Source organism: Podarcis vaucheri (assembly GCF_965113315.1).
Source record: "Podarcis vaucheri genome assembly, chromosome: 2".
NCBI classification, from domain to species: Eukaryota; Metazoa; Chordata; class Lepidosauria; order Squamata; family Lacertidae; genus Podarcis; species Podarcis vaucheri.
In genome coordinates this window covers 44,490,596-44,508,536 of record NC_138760.1, presented here as the reverse complement: position 1 = coordinate 44,508,536, position 17,941 = coordinate 44,490,596, and positions in this window count along the sequence as shown.

The following is a 17,941-nucleotide window of genomic DNA, read 5'->3' as shown; positions in this document are numbered from 1 at the left end:
TAATATAATGATGGCTGACTGGGAACAGTTATGGACCACAGGTATGAAGTTTATGGCATGTAATGCCTTAAGAGAGAATATTATGAAAATGATATACATGCAAGCTTGCAAAAATCTATCATCTGCCCGATAATAAATATTGGAAATGTAAAGAAACTGAAGGTACATTCTTTCACCTTTGGTGGACGTGCCCAAGGATTAAGGCTTTCTGGGAGATGATCTATAATGAATTGAAAAAGGTATTTAAATATACCTTCTTGAAGAAACCAGAGGCCTTTCTCCTGGGCATAGTCGGCCAATTGGTGCTAAAGAAGGATAGAACTTTCTTTATGTATGCCACAACAGCAGCAAGAATACTTATTGCAAAGTATTGGAAGACACAAGATTTACCCACCCGGGAAGAATGGCAGATGAAGTTGATGGACTACATGGAACTGGCGGAAATGACTGGCAGAATCCGAGACCAGGGAGAAGAGTCGGTGGAAGAAGATTGGAAGAAATTTAAAGACTATTTACAGAAATATTGCAAAATTAATGAATGTTAGAATGATGTTGGAATGAAGCTAGGTGGTTTAAGCAGTAATGCTATAAAGGTGTATGTAAAAAAGGATTGATAACAGATGAAAATTTAAAGTTACAGTATATTAAGTTAAAGGATCATGAGAAAATACAGAGGGAAAGAAATTGCTGACTTAAATAATTGAACTGGAATACAAAAAAGGGAGGTATGAGGAGGTCAGGGAAACAAGGATATGAATGTAAGCTTTAGAAAGATTGATTCATTTTCCTTTTCTTCTTTTTTAGTGTTTTTTATTCCTTTTTGTTGTTGTTGTTGTATTTTGTATTTTCCTTGTATTTTTATTTTTTGTTTTTGTGTAATTCATTTTTTCTCTGAAATTTTAATAAAATATCATTTTTAAAAAAGCACATACTGCTGTATCATTTTTGTTTTGTTGTTTTTACTGAAAACAGGATAAACATTAGGAAACACTGCACTGAAACCATGAGGGCTAGATTCTTCTCTCTTGCCTCTCCACCTCTTGTAATAAAAAATAATAATAAAGAGCTGAGATTTTTCAGATCACTTCTGCACCATGTTCCAGATTACGCACTAAGTGGCTCACACACAGATGCACAAAATATTCACATCCCTGAGCACAGCCAGAGCCTCCCAGAATTCCGAGACAAAGTTGTCTGGCTAATAGAGTGGGCATTATGCACAGCAAGAGAAATTTAGCCCTATCTCTTCAGATCAAAAGTGCTTTTTTCCCTGCCACTAAGTGGCTCCAGATGTTAAAATATTCAACAGTGTTGCTTTCTCTCCAGCCACCATAACTGCTGCTGGAGTTTAAAATATTTACTCCTTTTGATGCTAAACTCCAGATTGAAACATGAAATATTTATCGTTCTGGCCACCTCCCCCACCCCACCCATTTCTCTGCGTTTTGAGCTTATTTTTAGGCTTTTTTGAAACAAATTGGTTATTTTCAAACATTGAAATGGGGCACTAAAAGGAGATTTATGAAGGTGTGGGGAAATGGGATACATAGTCCTGTTTTACCCCTATTTCCATCTGTATCCCACCACAGGCACTTAAGGTAGCAACCATTAAACAGAAAACAGCCCTTTAAGACATAGCTGTGAGCAAAAAGCACTGAGTACCTTTTCTCCCCATTCTACAGTTCAAGAATTAAGATTGAGGGGCAATGATTTGTCCAGTGTGCAACTCATTGCAAAGGCAGCTGAACTGGGATCTGAAATCTGTTCTCCTAGGTGAGGTTCAGTCAAAGTTCAGCCACTCTCCTCTTTTTATTGGGAACCAGCGGAGCTAATAGCTCCAGATGTCTCCAGGGAACAAGCTAAGCCACATGCAAGCCAACTCACAGGAAGGCAAAAAGGACTGGACGTGACCAGCAAATGAGTATCAGTTTCACTGTGCATTGTGTTTTCTTCTCTGTTCCCTCATGGAGCGTGACTAGGGGTTGGCGATGGTGTTCACAGGGAAGGAGAAGAAAGAGGAAGAAGAGGAAGGCAGCCGAAACATGGGGCTGTGACATTCTGCTGCTTCATGAAAGGCAGTCAATGTGAGGCAGGTACTGAATGGGCTGTAGGTGCCTCCAGACCGCCACAATTTTGCAGGAGGCATTCATATGCGTACCAGATATTACGCTTGCACAAATAAACTAAAGCAACAAATCCACATTAAACCAAAAGCAAATAAGGGGGGGGGTACTTTCTGCAGTTAGGTAAGTAATGGGGAAATGCACTGAATAGTGTGGGGTTTGTGTATTTATTGCATAAAAATGCATCTGCTATTCGATTGTACAAAACCTCAAAGCAGTTAACGGGAATGATTAATGGGAAGACATGCAAACACCTTGCAAGCAAATCAGAAAGAATGTCAGATGTAGACTAACCACCATGTAAGCTTTGTGTAAGTAAATCAAGATGAGCTGGGGATGGATGCTGAATAAATAGGCCCCCTAGAGGAGCACTGTCACAATCTCACACTCATAGGAACCCTGTTGAAGTTCTTCAAGCACATTTTGCTTATAACACATCCGCTGTTGAGGAACAGGAGTGGGCAAGTGCTCTTAGGCTTACATCCTCCTTGTGGACTATCCACTCTGGTTGCCCACAGTGGGAAACACAGTGCTAGATTAAGGCCTTTGATCTGATCCACCTGGGCTCGTATTATGGATGGAGGATGCTTCCACTGACACCCAGTCTCACCATAGTACCTGCCCCGGAAGATGGGGTTCGGATAAACAGTTCAAGTTGCAGATCCTGTTAATAAATCAATAAAGTCCTGTTCCATTATTCATCCAAGTGTTTGTGTGAATCTGTTCATTCATGTGTTTGGGGAAGTCGACATGTACACTGTTTTCCTTCTCCCAGCAGAAGTCTTCACATCCATGCCAGGAAACAACACACATCTCTTATGAGTGCTGGGCATCACCTCTTCCGTGGCTACTATCGAGAGCCATGCAAAGTGCAGAAAGGAGGGCTGCAATTGCTGCAGGCACATTTCCCTCCATTGCTCCACCAGACCCCTTAGCCCAACTTGGGATGACAACATGCCACTCGGCTGCCTTGATGGTTTATATCATTGTGATGGGTATTTGTATTGGAAAGTGCTGGCATGCTCCCCAGGGCTCAGTGCCCTTTGCTACCTCAGCAAGTTAGATCCATATGGAGGGGAGTTCCCTGGGTTAAATATTTACCAGACGAGCCCCTGTGTTTCCCATCAAATGGGAGATCTTCCGTCTAGGCTGTGTGTTTTTTAGTCTTTGTGCCTTCATGCCTGCTGGGCTCTCTGGGGAGAGGCACTGAATGAGCTGCCCGAGGCCAAACACCAACAGAGAAGAAAGCAGGCGGCTTTCCTCCTCCTCCTCCTCAGCAAGCCTTTGACTGTCTGCTCATCAGATCTGTGCCTGGCTATAACACAGGCTCACCTAAAGGCAGCTCCTTGGGAGGAATCAGCCACACTCTGTGTGTTTGTGTTTATGTGTGTTGCCATTCCAGAAAGAGATCTGAGATAGGTAGCTGGGGAACATCACCTCGGCGTGCAGCAGCTGTGAAAAAAAGAAATAAAAGGTAAACAGCACATTAAAAACCATTAAGACAAGGATGGGGGGGGGAGACACAAAACAGAGGATGTGAGAATGCCCTTCTTCACACTGTTAAATCCTGCATACATCCATATTTTTTCTTCCCCAGCTCCATAGACAGTTCAGCTGACCTATCTTTTAAAAAGGCCATATTCAAAGTAAATCAGGTACAGGGATCTTTTAAAAAGATAAAGGTAAAGGGACCCCTGACCATTAGGTCCAGTCGTGGCCGCCTCTGGGGTTGTGGCACTCATCTCGATTTATTGGCCAAGGGAGCTGGTGTGCAGCTTCCAGGTCATATGGCCAGCATGACTAAGCTGCTTCTGGCGAACCAGAGCAATGCACGGAAACGCATTTTACCTTCCCGCTGGAGCAGTACCTATTTATCTACTTGCACTTTGATGTGCTTTCGAACTGCTAGGTTGGCAGAAGCAGGGACCGAGCAACGGGAGCTCACCCCATTGTGGGGATTTGAACCACCGACCTTCTGATCGGCAAGCCCTACGCTCTGTGGTTTAACCCACAGCGCCACCCGCGTCCCACAGGGATCTTTAGTGTTGTCTATATGACAGAAGAACAAGTCGGCTTAAAAAGAAAAAAAGAATTGGGGGGCAGGTCGGTTCAGAAAGTTAATCTGGTCACATGAAGCCTGCAAGCCACAAAGCAGTTGCCAGAGCTGATGGAATTAGGGCAGCCATGCTGGGCATCAAGTCTAGGGGGCTCCACAGGGTGCTGCAACTATGAAGTCATGAATTGAGCAGAATGGAAGGTGAGAGGCATCAAGGTGGCAAATTTTGTCCTTGCTCAGGGTGCCACCGAAGTTGGGAAGACCAAAGTCCACTCCTGGTTGATGCCCATTAGTCCTTGTGGCAGACAGAGAGAATAGTAAGGTCAGCACAAGTAGCTAGTCCACGAGAACAATTAATCCCACATAACAAAGTCTCTTCCTTTTTTCAGCTCAAACACATGCTTCAAAGTGATATGACTTATACCTACTGCAAACTGATGGTTGTTCTTTCTGCGGTATAAAATCACTGGCTCACTGTTCCTAACCACATTGATTCAAATTAAAGAAGTACAATTTTTCACAAGAAGGCTTTTTGTTCCATATTGGACCTGAACAAGGCAGTGCTGGCATGCTTCTGTGCATAGTGCATTCTGAGTGGTCGACATCAAAGAAAAAACACATACTATATTTTCTATGTTAGTGCAAACTACAGAGCTACAATTCCCAACACAAACTACAGTTTCCAAGACTCTTTGGGGAAAGTCATGCGCTTTAACTAGATGCTGTTTATATAGCTAAGGTTAGAATGAGTACAAAACCATTTTTTAAAGGTTTCCTTTATTTAATATTGATTTTCTATTTGAATTTTTACATTTGTTACAAACACTTCTAACTTAAAGTAGGATAAGGCAGAACATTCTCTGGAGAGCCGCAATTATAAGCGACACCAGCACAAAACAGCCTCCTTCTCTTCTCATTGTTGCTTCTCGTCGGAAATATCAGCATTCACCACCAGAGGGCACTTCAAACTCAACAATGACTCGCATGAAGGCATCTCCTCTCATAATGTATTTTGGCTGAGCTAGCCAGCCATGGCCCGGACAGTCATGCAATTTTTCTGAGAAAACTCTTCAAAGCGCAGAAGATAGAAAGCATGTCTGATAGACTTGAGGAAATCCAAAAAGAAAGAAAAAAGAAAGGTACCACAAAATACAAATGTGATGGGGGCAGGGGGCACATTCAAGAAAGCACATCTAGATGTAGCAACGGACCCTAAAGAAGGCACAACACTATGTTCCCACTCTTCCATCAATATCCTTGGGTGGATGCAGGTGGTCATTTTGTTACATCATGTGTTAGATGTTTTGCCATACTTCTGTGCCTGTTGCAGGGTTGCCAACTCTTGAAAAACAGCATTCAGGGATGGAGCCCAGTCTTGTTTTTGTAAATCTTGTTTGTTCTCAGTAACCAAAATTATATTATCAACATATACAACATATTCATCTGCAAGGAATCGTACAAAACAAAGTGGCACTGATAAAGAAAAGTTCCAGGGTGGCAACAGAAAGCAAACTAAAAATGCTTTTGCAGTTCATCAAAACTATCCAGCAGTATCAAGACACAGGAAAACTGGTGCTATTAACAGTAACCCTTCTAGTTGGTTAACTGATTGGGCAACTTTCATGCACATGACGTGTGATGGTAATTTCCCCCCAAAGAGGTAAATGATATCTCATCAGAGGCAGCTGCAGTTGCAAATGGCAACAAAATATTTATGAAAGGAGGAGCAGGTTTGCTCAAGTGTGTTGCAGGTAGTGTAGTGCTTATGCGACTGTGAATAAAAGGTGGCTGGGCTCATCGTCCTGGGGTGTGTGTGTGGGGGGGGAGAAAGGTGACAAAACTGATTTCCAATAAGTGCCCCCCTTTACTTCCATAACAAGTCCTTGAGTCTGTACTCTGAATAGTGACACCAGAGACCTAGAAGGGGCAGGGCTTGTCAGTCCAACCCCTGCACAGACTCATCAGGGCTGGCCTTAAGGCAATTGGAACAATTGGGCCCCACGGGCTGCTCCTAAGGGGCCCCCTACACCATGGCATCTTTGCAGACTGTGGCTGTGAACTGGGGCCCTACAAAAAAGAATTCAAGTTGGGCCCCACTGCTTCAAATTGGGCCCCACTGGCTAGCCCTAACTCTCATAGTTGCTGGGCCCAAGTTGCCCTCCCCTCGCATGAAGTCCTGGGTTTGCAATTTTGGGAAAGGTGAGACTGCCCTCTGGGGAGCTGGAGGGCTGGCGAGGCCCCCTAGATTTAGAGGCCCTAGGCTTCAGCCTACTTAGCCTATACATAAATACACAAAAATTGTGTATTTGAGTGAATGTGCTGTAACTGTAATGAAGGAACTGCACTTCTGAATTTGCTGCTTCACTACTGATCCACCCTTGGTTAGAGCTCATTGGGCACATAGAGCAAGACATATCCTGGTAAACAAATGGTTCTCCTTAACATGCTCTAATTAAAAGCAAATGGCATTCAGCTGTTTTTGCCTGGTAGAGCTCATATGGTTTGATGTTTATTCCTACTGTATCCAAAAGTATTTAGACTTCACTAGCTCAGAATTCATGCCTGATTTCTAGATGTACTACTCAGTTGGCTCAAGAGAGAGGATAGTTTCATATTACTGAGGCATACCCATTTCTGACCGAAATCTGAGTGTGGAGTGTGCAGATGCCCACAAACGAGAACCTGATCCACAAATAAAAGCTGCAATAAAAATGTTTCAATCTTTGCTTAAAGTTAGGATTGATTAACAACAAAAATGGAGTGTGGTGAGGAGCTCTGCCAGTTTTTCCATTTCATCTCACCATGGATTTTTGAGAAGAAGGTTCTTTAAAAAACCCTGGTATTTTATACTTTGGAAATAAGGCATTTGTATAGATTTGGGCATATTCAATTAGAACCAACATTTTGTGAACCTTTCTGGCTTAGTTATCAAAATTTCATTTGGGTCACATCTATGAGCATTCACTTTGGGGATCTTTAGGTATGTCAGTGTTGTCCAAACCTCTGTTTATATAGCTATCTGGAGGCACTACAAATGGCAAATTGAGGCTTTAAATAATAAAGCATGGAACCTTTTTTTTTCAATTTGGGATTTTGGTTGTGAGCTGTGGGTGTGGGTGGTAGCACCCAAAACTGGGCAAAAAGCTGCCATTTTAAGTGGGCATTGAATCTTGTTTTATGTAGAACTCTATTATTCTATACAATTTTGTACAACTGTATAACCTTGCCAGCACCAAGCTCATCTCTTTTTTATTTTTCTAGGCAATTTAAGTGCTATCTTCTTTTTTGTGTTATTGTATTTTAATTTCGTGTGATTAATCAGTCATGTCCTATGTATACTGCCCTGGTCTATGTAAGGATAAGGGGTGGAAGTAAAATATTATTAATAAACAGAAAAATACTTTGTTGTGCTTCCAAATTCAGGAATTCTGACACACACTTTGGATTTATGCCACAATTTGCCTCCCCCTTAGTAATATGTGTGCATATAATTATGAGTACGTGTTGGGATTTAGTTTTATCAGAATGCTCAGTGAGACTGCTGAGTTACTGCTGAAATGCCACAAAGCAACAGGGACAGATTTTGAACTGCAGGATTGAGGGCAACTAAAGGAGCAGAATCTAGCACTTCAGCCTTGCAGATGAAAGACACATGAGATTCTCCTGTTGCTCTGTAAGAGATACTTCAGTGTTCACAGCACAGTTGCGCTGAAGCCACATCGCCCACCCCTGACCCACCCACTCACACTGGTCAACCCAGACAGACAAGCATTCATCTGAGCACAGGAATGCAAATAATAGTGGTAGTCAACATCATCACGGAAGATTGAGACAAAATGTGTACAGTCGTACCTTGAAAGTCAAACAGAATCCGTTCCGGAAGTCCATTCGACTTCCAAAACATTCACAAACTAGAGTGCGGCTTCTGATTGGCTGCAGGAAGCTCCTGCAGCCAATTGGAAGCTGCGGAGGCCCCGTTGGACGTTTGGCTTCCAAAAATAGTTTGCAAACTGGAACAATCACTTCCAGGTTTGTGGAGTTCAGGAGCCAAAACGTTTGAGAACTAAGCTGTTTGAAAACCAAGGTACGACTGTATATCTAAGTTCCATTCAGCGTAGACCTATTGGAATTAATAGATCTATGTCAATCATGTCCAATGGTTTCACTAGTGGTTGCAACCAATTGTGGACAAAACTCCAGCAATATGTCTAAGAATGGAAAGTTACAAGTTATACACATGCTTAGGGGACAAATCATGGAGCCACATGGGGCCATCTTGCAGTTCCATTGTGATACTGACAACTGCCCACATCCCATTCCATCTCAATGGTGCAGCTGAGGTACCTCACACCTACATAAAGAAAATGCTCTCTATTTTAATACTCAAGCCCCTTAAATACTGAAATGCTGGCTTAATGGTTTGATCGTTTCTTCTGGTCTTTAGTATGTCCAAATAAATATTCAGAAGAGTGCATTTGACTGTGGGTCTGATTTGCAGAATTTTTATTTTTATTTATTTATTTTACTCTGTGTTTCAATCATCCACAAAACCAGATAATTTTTATGGAAATCAGACAAACTGCAGGGGCACCAGGTAAATATGGAAGCCTAATGCCAACAGGTCAACGTCTACTGTGCCTTGAACTCTGTAGGCAATTAAAAAGAAATTCAATATCCTGCTTTTAAAAAGTTTTTGGCAAAGTAATATTATTAGTCTGCTAAGGCATATCCTGCTGTTCTCCTTGGAAAGCCAAGCAAACGGAAGGAATTCCCCAAGGCTATTCAAACAAACTTATGGTGGTGTTGAGAAGAGGGGCAATGTACGGGCACCCACATTAGACTGGCTAGTAGGGCTGCTTTGAATGTGGGGCTTCCTTTTGAGAAAATGTTTCAAAAATGAAAGAAAATCTGGAACACTGCACATTTGGAACTAAGGCTTTGTAGAACGCGAGTGACTGAGTCAGACCATTGTATAGTGGTACCTCAGGTTAAGTACTTAATTCGTTCTGGAGGTCCGTTCTTAGCCTGAAACTGTTCTTAACCTGAAGCACCACTTTAGCTAATGGGGCCTCCTGCTGCGGCTGCGCCATGGCTGCACGATTTCTGTTCTCATCCTGAAGCAAAGTTCTTAATCCGAGGTAATATTTCTGGGTTAGTGGAGTCTGTAACCTGAAGCACCTGTAACCTGAAGTGTATGTAACCCGAGGTACCACTTTATTGGAGTTACTAAGAAGAACAAGGTACCAAATGACTTTTCATGTATAAGAATCTCATGGGCACATAGATTTGCTGTGTCTTTCTAGTCAAATTAAAAAGTGAATTTCAGGAGCTCCATGATGAATCCACCTTTGCAAAGAAGTGATTTTGTCAAATTAAGAGCAAGTGCAAACCTGGGGTGGGGAAAAGTGGGGCACTTCTTTTTTTTTACATGTGCTGTTCTAAAGCTAGCATTTTCTATCCCATGTACACATTTTCTCCTCTTCTCAAATGGCCACCCCATTCATTCTCCTTCATCCTTCAAATTCTCCCACTCACACAAGGTGCAGTGGTTCATCCATCTTCCATTCTCCTCCTCCTCAGGATACAGACAACTTCCTAAAGCTAAGCTGGTCTCAGGGTCCATTCACACATTCATTTGTCCTGTGATTTCTAGTATTTTGTATTAATCAATTATCACAAGCCCAGGAGGTTTATTCTTCTTCTCCTGACACTTTCCCTGGGAAAGCCAACTGTTTACTGCTCAATTAAAACAAATGCCAACACATGAAAAACACAAAGAATAATTTGTTCCTCTTCTGAACCAGTCAAAAAATAGCTCCTGGGTGAGATTTCATGTGTTTTCCTGGAAGCTGTGTTGGGGGTGGTCTGCTCCCAGCTCCTTTCCTCCTTTCCCCACGTACCCCTGAAAGATATTATTTTCCAGTTGTCTCCCCAGCTTCAAGAAGTGCACTTCCAGATCTTCAGGGTGCTTAAATCCCCCCCCCCCCGGTTTAGCACTCATATAAAAATTGTGACTGAACAATATATGTGCAAAATGTCTGTGTGTGCGCGCGCGTGCACGTGCTCCTGCTTGCTTGTTTGTTTGGATTGATGGCAGTGGTTCCAATCACAGCTTTATTTTCTGGCTTTAATAATATGCATTGGAACGGTCCTGGTTCTTTTTGATAGTCTGGTTATCCAGTTTTCTGATTCTTTGGTTTTCTGATTCTCTGCCACAGGTGGGTGGAGCTGAAGGTGGAGACAACACAAAAAGCAGACTATTGATTGTATGAAATATGAATGAGAAAGCACAGGCTTTCAGGGGTCATTTCCCACGTAAAATCTGAGGCAAAAATCACAAGTGGGAACACGCAGCCCCAGACAAAATTGAAAATGGGGCAAAAAGGTATGGATTTATGGGGAAGTGTGGCTGAGGCCACAGTCTGATCAATGCCTAGATGTGAGACCACTTTGGACTTCCAGAATATGTTACTAGCAGGCTCATAGCAGCAATAAGTATCCTAAGTTTATGTTCACATAGAAGGTAGACTTTGAAAACAGGATATAGTTGATATTAGGGATGCGGGTGGCACTATGATCTAAACCACTGAGCCTCTTTGGCTTGCTGATCAGAAGGTTGGCGGTTCGAATCCCCAGGGTGAGCTCCTGTTGCTGTGTCCTAGCTTCTGCCAACCTAGCAGTTCAAAAGCACACCAGTGCAAGTAGATAAATAGGTACCGCTGCAGCGGGAAGGAAAATGGCATTTCCATGTGCTCTGGTTTCTGTCACGGTGTCCAGTTGTGCCAGAAGCAGTTCAGTCATGCTGGCCACATGACCCAGAAAGCTGTCTGTGAACAAACACCAACTCCCTCAGCCTGAAAATGAGATGACTGCTGCAAACCCATAGTCACCTTTGACTGGACTTAACCACCATGAGGTCCTTTACCTTTACATTTTTTTAAAACCTTATAGTTGATATTCTGCAGGTTTCTGCAGTGCCTCCACCTCCCAGGAACTATTTCTCAGTTGACTGTCTCATCCTCTTTCCATGCCCTTTCCTTAGCCCCTTATCTCTGTCCACAACTCTGTTGTTAAAATGATCCCATTTGTCTGCTTGTTCAGCCACATCAGTCATCAACAATCTCTTCAGATCCTTTCCCCTTTGTATCTGACACAAACTCTTTGTTCTTCTCTTCAAGGCTCTCAGCAGCTTACCCTCACCTATATCATGTGTTAACATAAGAAGAGGCCTACCAAATGAAGACCTCTCTAGCCTAGAATCCTGTTCTTAGCCAATCAGATGCCCATGAAGAGAAAAACACAAGAGCAGCCTGCTGGATCAGGCCAAGGGCCCATCTAGTCCATCATCTTGTTCTCCCAATGGCCAACCAGTTACCAGTAAGATACCCATAAGCAGGGGTTGATCACAAGAGCCCTGTCCCTTCCCATGCTTTCCAGTACTGCTGTGACCAACTGCAGTTGGTCTACTTGGACATTTTGTGTCTCTTTTGAGACACATTGAGTGCTTTTGGAAAGACTTGCACTTTTCTTTCAACCTTCAGCCAATCAAAATGGGGGCAATAAGTTCCTGTTTCTCAAGAAAAATGCTTTTCACTATCCATTTCTTGAGAACCTGGTCAGCATTTTTAGTTCTTGGCCACTCACCGCCTACCTGTCCCTCAAAAAGTAGGGGTGAGTCCAGCAGCACTTCCAGGTTCCTCCCCTGTCCACAAAAAAAGCACCACAACTCCTTTGTTTAACTTATCATTGCATTTCTAAGCTTTCCTTAGAAACATTTACAGAAGGAGCATCAATAGATCTGAACAAGTAACATTCAGCTGAGCTACTTGTTGGCCCAGGAAGGCTCTCTTCCAGAAAAGTGCAGAGACTCTGAGTCTGGCAGCCATTCTCTGATCACTCTAAACCAGTGTTTTTCAACCACTGTTCCGCGGCACACTAGTGTGCCGCGAGATGTTGCCTGGTGTGCCGTGGGAAAAATTGAAAAATTTGAAAGATTTTTTTTTTTAAAAAAAAAGTCAAATTTTTGCCCACTAGGCGGGCGCCGGACTGTGTCCACCCTATTTTCCATCTGTCCTGGGTGGGGATCAGATCGGATGGGATCGGATGAGAGCGGACAGGGGGTCCGCTCTCATCCGATTCCCCATAGAGAGCAGCGGGGCTCTGACATCTCCCTCTCCGCACACAGCGGTGGTGTGCCTCGTGATTTTTTTCATGAAACAAGTGCGCCTTTGCCCAAAAAAGGTTGAAAAACACTGCTCTAAACCTCTTGTTGACTAGCTGGTTGTTTGTTTGTTTGTTTGTTTGTTTGTGTGTGTGTGTGTGTGCGTGTGAGTGCACATTAAAGTAAATACATTTAGGATTCAGGAGGGGAAAGAGTCCCCCTTCCACCCCCACCCTCTGGTGGCTTTGACTGTCCTTTAAGGGAATGAGAGAGATCTATGCTTGGGCACCAAAGAGCAGAAAACACTCTTGAATGACATAGCAGCCGCATCTGAAGAGTATGGCACCTTCTAAAGGTCATTGACTTCCATTTAGAGGTCAGGGAGCTCTGCAGGGAAGTGACTCAATGGCAGGCATACACAATCAGCCATCAATTCCTCCTGAGCTCTTAGGAGTTGAAGGCCATCAAATGACATTAAAGAGGGAAAGGGTAATTTTCTATGAAGTTGCAACGTGGCTTCATGATGTAGCCTTGACATTATCACCTTCCAAGAAATCCTGGGCGAAATCATAATTGATTTTAAAGGATTCTCTCTCCCCCCGCCCTCTCATTTCATAGAATTTATTTATTTTTATTTTAAAGCTTGTCAAATGTGTACTAATTTTGGAGGGAGAATGCTGCAGCAATCATTTTTTTAATTATTATGGAAAAAGAATATGTCACAATTACAGTTATGACCAAGAAGATGGCTTATATTTCCTAGTTGAATTATCACAGCTTTATTGATAGTTGTGATATAGGGCTACAGTGTCAGGATAGTACAACACTGCTTGCCATAAAGCTGTTTCAGATTTACTTGTAACTGTTTGATACAGCAGCCTTGTATCTGAGCTAATGCTACAATATTGCAGCTTAGCAATCAAGGAATAAAAGGAGAGGTAACTATGCAAAAGGCAAGCGGGTGGCACTGTGGGTTAAACCACAGAGCCTAGGACTTGCCGATCAGAAGGTTGGCGGTTTGAATCCCCGCAACGGGGTGAGCTCCCGTTGCTCGGTCCCTGCTCCTGCCAACCTAGCAGTTCAAAAACACATCAAAGTGCAAGTAGATAAATAGGTACCGCTCCAGCGGGAATGTAAACGGCGTTTCTGTGCGCTGCTCTGGTTTGCCAGAAGCGGCTTAGTCATGCTGGCCACATGACCCGTAAGCTGCACGCCGGCTCCCTCAGCCAATAAAGCGAGATGAGTGCCGCAACCCCGGAGTCGGCCTTGACTGGACCTAATGGTCAGGAGTCCCTTTACCTTTAACTATGTAATGAGCAGGAAGAGTGTTGGAACTAATGGACTATTTTCATAATGGTGGAATGCAAAAAATAGAGTCCCCCATGGACCTGTGCTTTGTAACTTGTTCATAAATTATCTAAAGTTGAGGGTGAGCCATGAACTATTCAAATTTGCAGATGACACCAAATTGTTTAGGGAAGTAGGAGATCCTGAGGGGCTCCAAAAGGAGAGCCCCTTCAAAGTGGGTGAACTGAATGAACATTTAAATAGCAAATGTGATTTGATGTAATTAGGTGCAAAGTGATGCGCATTGGGGCCAAACATCCTAACTTCACATATATGCATATGGGATCTGAATTGGCAGCGGCTGACCAAGGCTGTGTACATACTATACTTTAAAAGCACATGGCTTTGCCCAAAGAATCCCAGAAACTTTGCATTGTTAAGAGTGTTGGGAATTGTAGCTCTGTGAGGGATAAATACCCATTTTCAGGATTCTTTATGCTCATGCCCAGCTTGCTGGATTTCCAGAAGTATCTGGCTGGCCACTGGGAGAACAGGATGGATTGTGGATGAGGAAGGAGAGTTCTTCTTAATGCAACTTATACTGTGTCCCACACCCAGACCCTATGCCCTTGTTGACTCTGAAGAAAGCCCCATGCAGTTCAGAGAGACTGAGCTCCAAGTAAGTGTGGTTAGAACAGCAACCCAGTTGGCAAAGGGAGGTCTAGTCTCGGGCATCATATAAAATGGGGAGGAGTGGACCTGTGTTGTGGCATGCCTACTTAGGATCTTGCAGTTGCTTAGAACCCTGGATTCAGCACAGCTACACCATTGCAACTTAATCCTATGTCTGCAAAACAGGAGAGACTCATCTGCCCTTGTAACTGCATATTCTGCATTTGTACAAAAAAAAATTAAATTTCGTACAACGGTGTACCAACTTCCTTTCTGTCAGGCTGGAAAAGACTCTGTGAGATGGACTGTTCCCCACTTCTTCAGAATGCATGCATGCTGTATATTTCTGCATCTACACTGTGCTAAGTGATACAATCATAGTGCTGTATCTTAAAGATGATTGTCAACAGCATAACTAAATGAGACAACATTTCCTTTAAAAAAAATCAACTAGCACAACCTATTTAACATATCTATCTCTCTCGCTCTATCTATCTCTATCTATCATCTATCTATCTATCTATCTATCTATCTATCATCACATGGTAACCCTTTGCTCTTCAAAGACTGCTCTGTTCCATAGTCACTTGTCCCCCGATTCACACCTGAACAGATTGCATTTTCTATGATTAATACTTACATTTTAGATATTTTATTCCATTTGTCAATGGTTAATTCTGCCAAGTCCTGTGGCCTATGCTAGCAATTAACACCACTTAAGAGCTTTTCAATGGGATAATCACCCTCATTCAAATGGTAATGGACTATTAGCCCAGTGCTCATGCCTTCATTTGGAGGCCAGGTAGGCTCTGCTTTGGGCTGGATACTAAAAACTTTTAAAGACTGCATTGTCTCTGGATAGAACAGCACAAAGGAAGAGTTCCTCCACTCCCAGCCCCACCACAGGAAGTGATGGAACTAATTACAGTCCAGACTCTGGCTTGTATGGGGGGGGAAGAGATTCTGGGGAACAGAGGACAATGGGAAGAGGATAGTATCCAGCACCCCCATCATAAACACAGCTACAAAGACTTCAGGCAGAGCTTTCCTTAGCAGATCCAGGCTGAAAACATCAAAGCATTCACTAGACCAGGGGTCAACAAGGTTTACCGGCCATGGGCAGGATCACTCCCATGGAGATCGTCTGTGGGCCAGACTCCCGCAGCACGACACCGGAAATCGCATCTGCGCATGTCCGCGGCGCCAGATATCACTTCTGCACATGCCTATATTGTCCAATATATTGGACAAACAGGACAAACCCTACGCCAAAAGGATATATGGACATAACTCTGACATCAGGAATCATAAGACAGAGAAACCAGTAGGAGAACACTTCAATCTCCCAGGACATTCTATACAAGATCTCAAAGTAGCTGTCTTATTACAAAAGAATTTCAGAAATAGACTGGAAAGAGAAGTTGCTGAATTGCAACTTATTACCAAACTTAAAACCAGGGAGAGACCTGGTCTGAATAGAGACATTGGATTCTTATCTCATTATACATGATAAAGCTATTTTTAGCCATCTCACCCCTTGCTTTTTCCTGTAAACAATTGCAGTCATTAACAGTCGTCAACAGGTTTACCACACCTATCAGCCAATCACCCATTCCCACCACCCTTCTGAGTAATACCCCTCCCCACCCTCTCACTATATATAAGGATCTGGTGACTTCTGTTTCAGTGTATCTGAAGAAGTGTGCATGCACACGAAAGCTCATACCAAGAACTAACTTAGTTGGTCTCTAAGGTGCTACTGGAAGAAATTTTTTAATTTTGTTTCGAGAGAGAGTTTTGTTATACACTAAATATATGTTTGGAATGAGCTATGAAGGGTACCAAAAAGTATAATTTGTTCATTTCTTACATTGAATACCACCAAAAACAACCTTCCTGAAAGAATTAACAATTTTGTAAGGCTAGTGCTACAAGGTGGAAGCAGGTTCTTCCATTCAAACTCTTCTTTCCTTATGTAAAATGGCGGCTGGGATAGGGGAGGGGGAGATGAGAAGGGAGGAAAATATGGGGGGGGGAGGGAGGGAATAATCCTCCAGACCTACCTCACAGGACTGCTGAAGTGATGAATGACATACAGATGATGAAGCACTTTTCGCTCCAAGAAGCTTTGCTGAATAAATGAGTGTTCAGACACAAGAGATGACGTAAAATGAAATCACCTCTAAAATGCACCACATGGATAGACACACACACACACAGAACCTTGTGCAGACAGAGAAAGATCTTTTGGCAGTCAGGATCCCAGCGTAAAGTCTCCTCATGCATGAGACATTGAGAATGGCTCCTTCCTCACCCTGCTCACATACTTGGGGGCGCCTATTATCGTATGTAGCTGTGGGGAAGCCAGTGCCAGTGTGGCGGTAACTTTCACTCCTTTTGTGTCCCTTTTCCAGTTTGATTTCATGTTTGCCTGTCTCCAGCCTTCAAGCGCCCAAAGCGGCATTCCTTTCTCACTGACACCCCCTGCTCACCCCCCGGGACCCCCTGGGGCCTGTGACACTTGTTTGGTGGAGACAAACCAAAAGGGGCCTGTATGTTTGCCATGGAAACAAAGGCCTGTTTTCAAACACTGCAAAAATAAACTGTTTCTCTCTTAGACCCTTTAATGACTTGATCTCTCTTTATCTGTGGTGCAAGGGATTGTCCTTTTTTTAAAAAAAAAAAGGCACAAAAGTTTCAGTTATAACGATTCTTTATGAAGATGTGTCACCGGGTAAGCGCAAGCATTTATATTTATGTAGGATCTATAAATATGAAGGGGTTTTGTGCCTCCCCAGGGGCAAAAGACGTTCCTCTTTACTGTGGCAATTTATGTTTTCCTTGCTAGCGGAGTCCTTATATTTCAGTGTTGAATAAATAGTCCCCGGTGTTGTGTGCAGTGGCTCCAGGGCTCCCCGCTGAGAGCCTACCCTTAATACAAACAATGCAACACATTTATTCTAAGCTGACCAAACTGACCTCCAAAAGTTTGTTCCCTCCATTGGGATTGCTCAGTCCTTTTCAGAGTACTGAAAGCCCCACACAAAGACCTCCCTTCCATCTACTGTCCCGTCCTAAACAAAACTAGGGTGGGGAGGATGGAGAGGGGGAAAGGAGGAAGAAATCAGAAAACCTTGATCCCTCTACCCTAAAAAGGGGAAATTAAGGAATTTGCATTTTAACCCCTTCAGTATCTGTCTGGTCCCTTAAAACAAAACAAAGCAAAATAAAACAAAACAAAACAAAAGAAGAGAAGCTTTCTTTTCTATACTTCTGAGAAGTTCTAGGCCCACGTCAGCCTTGAGGAGCTGAGGGCCAAGCAAAGATCAGGATCCCTACTGTGAAGAAAGGCTTGTCTTTTCTTCCCCTTGCATTCTTATTTGTCTAGAGCTTTAAAAAATGCTGTGAAATAGACTCTTTTTTCCCTAGACTCCCTAGTCCCCTCTCCTACCCCTCTTTCTGCTGCCATAGATGTTTATCTTTAAAGATTCCACACACACACACACACACACACACACACCCTTTCCAATTGCATTTTTAAAAAGCAGATCTTCCCAGGCTAGAAAAATGGAGGGATGAATGATCCAATATCCTGTGAAAATTGCTCACTCTCCCACTACTTCTCCATCCACGAATCCTGAT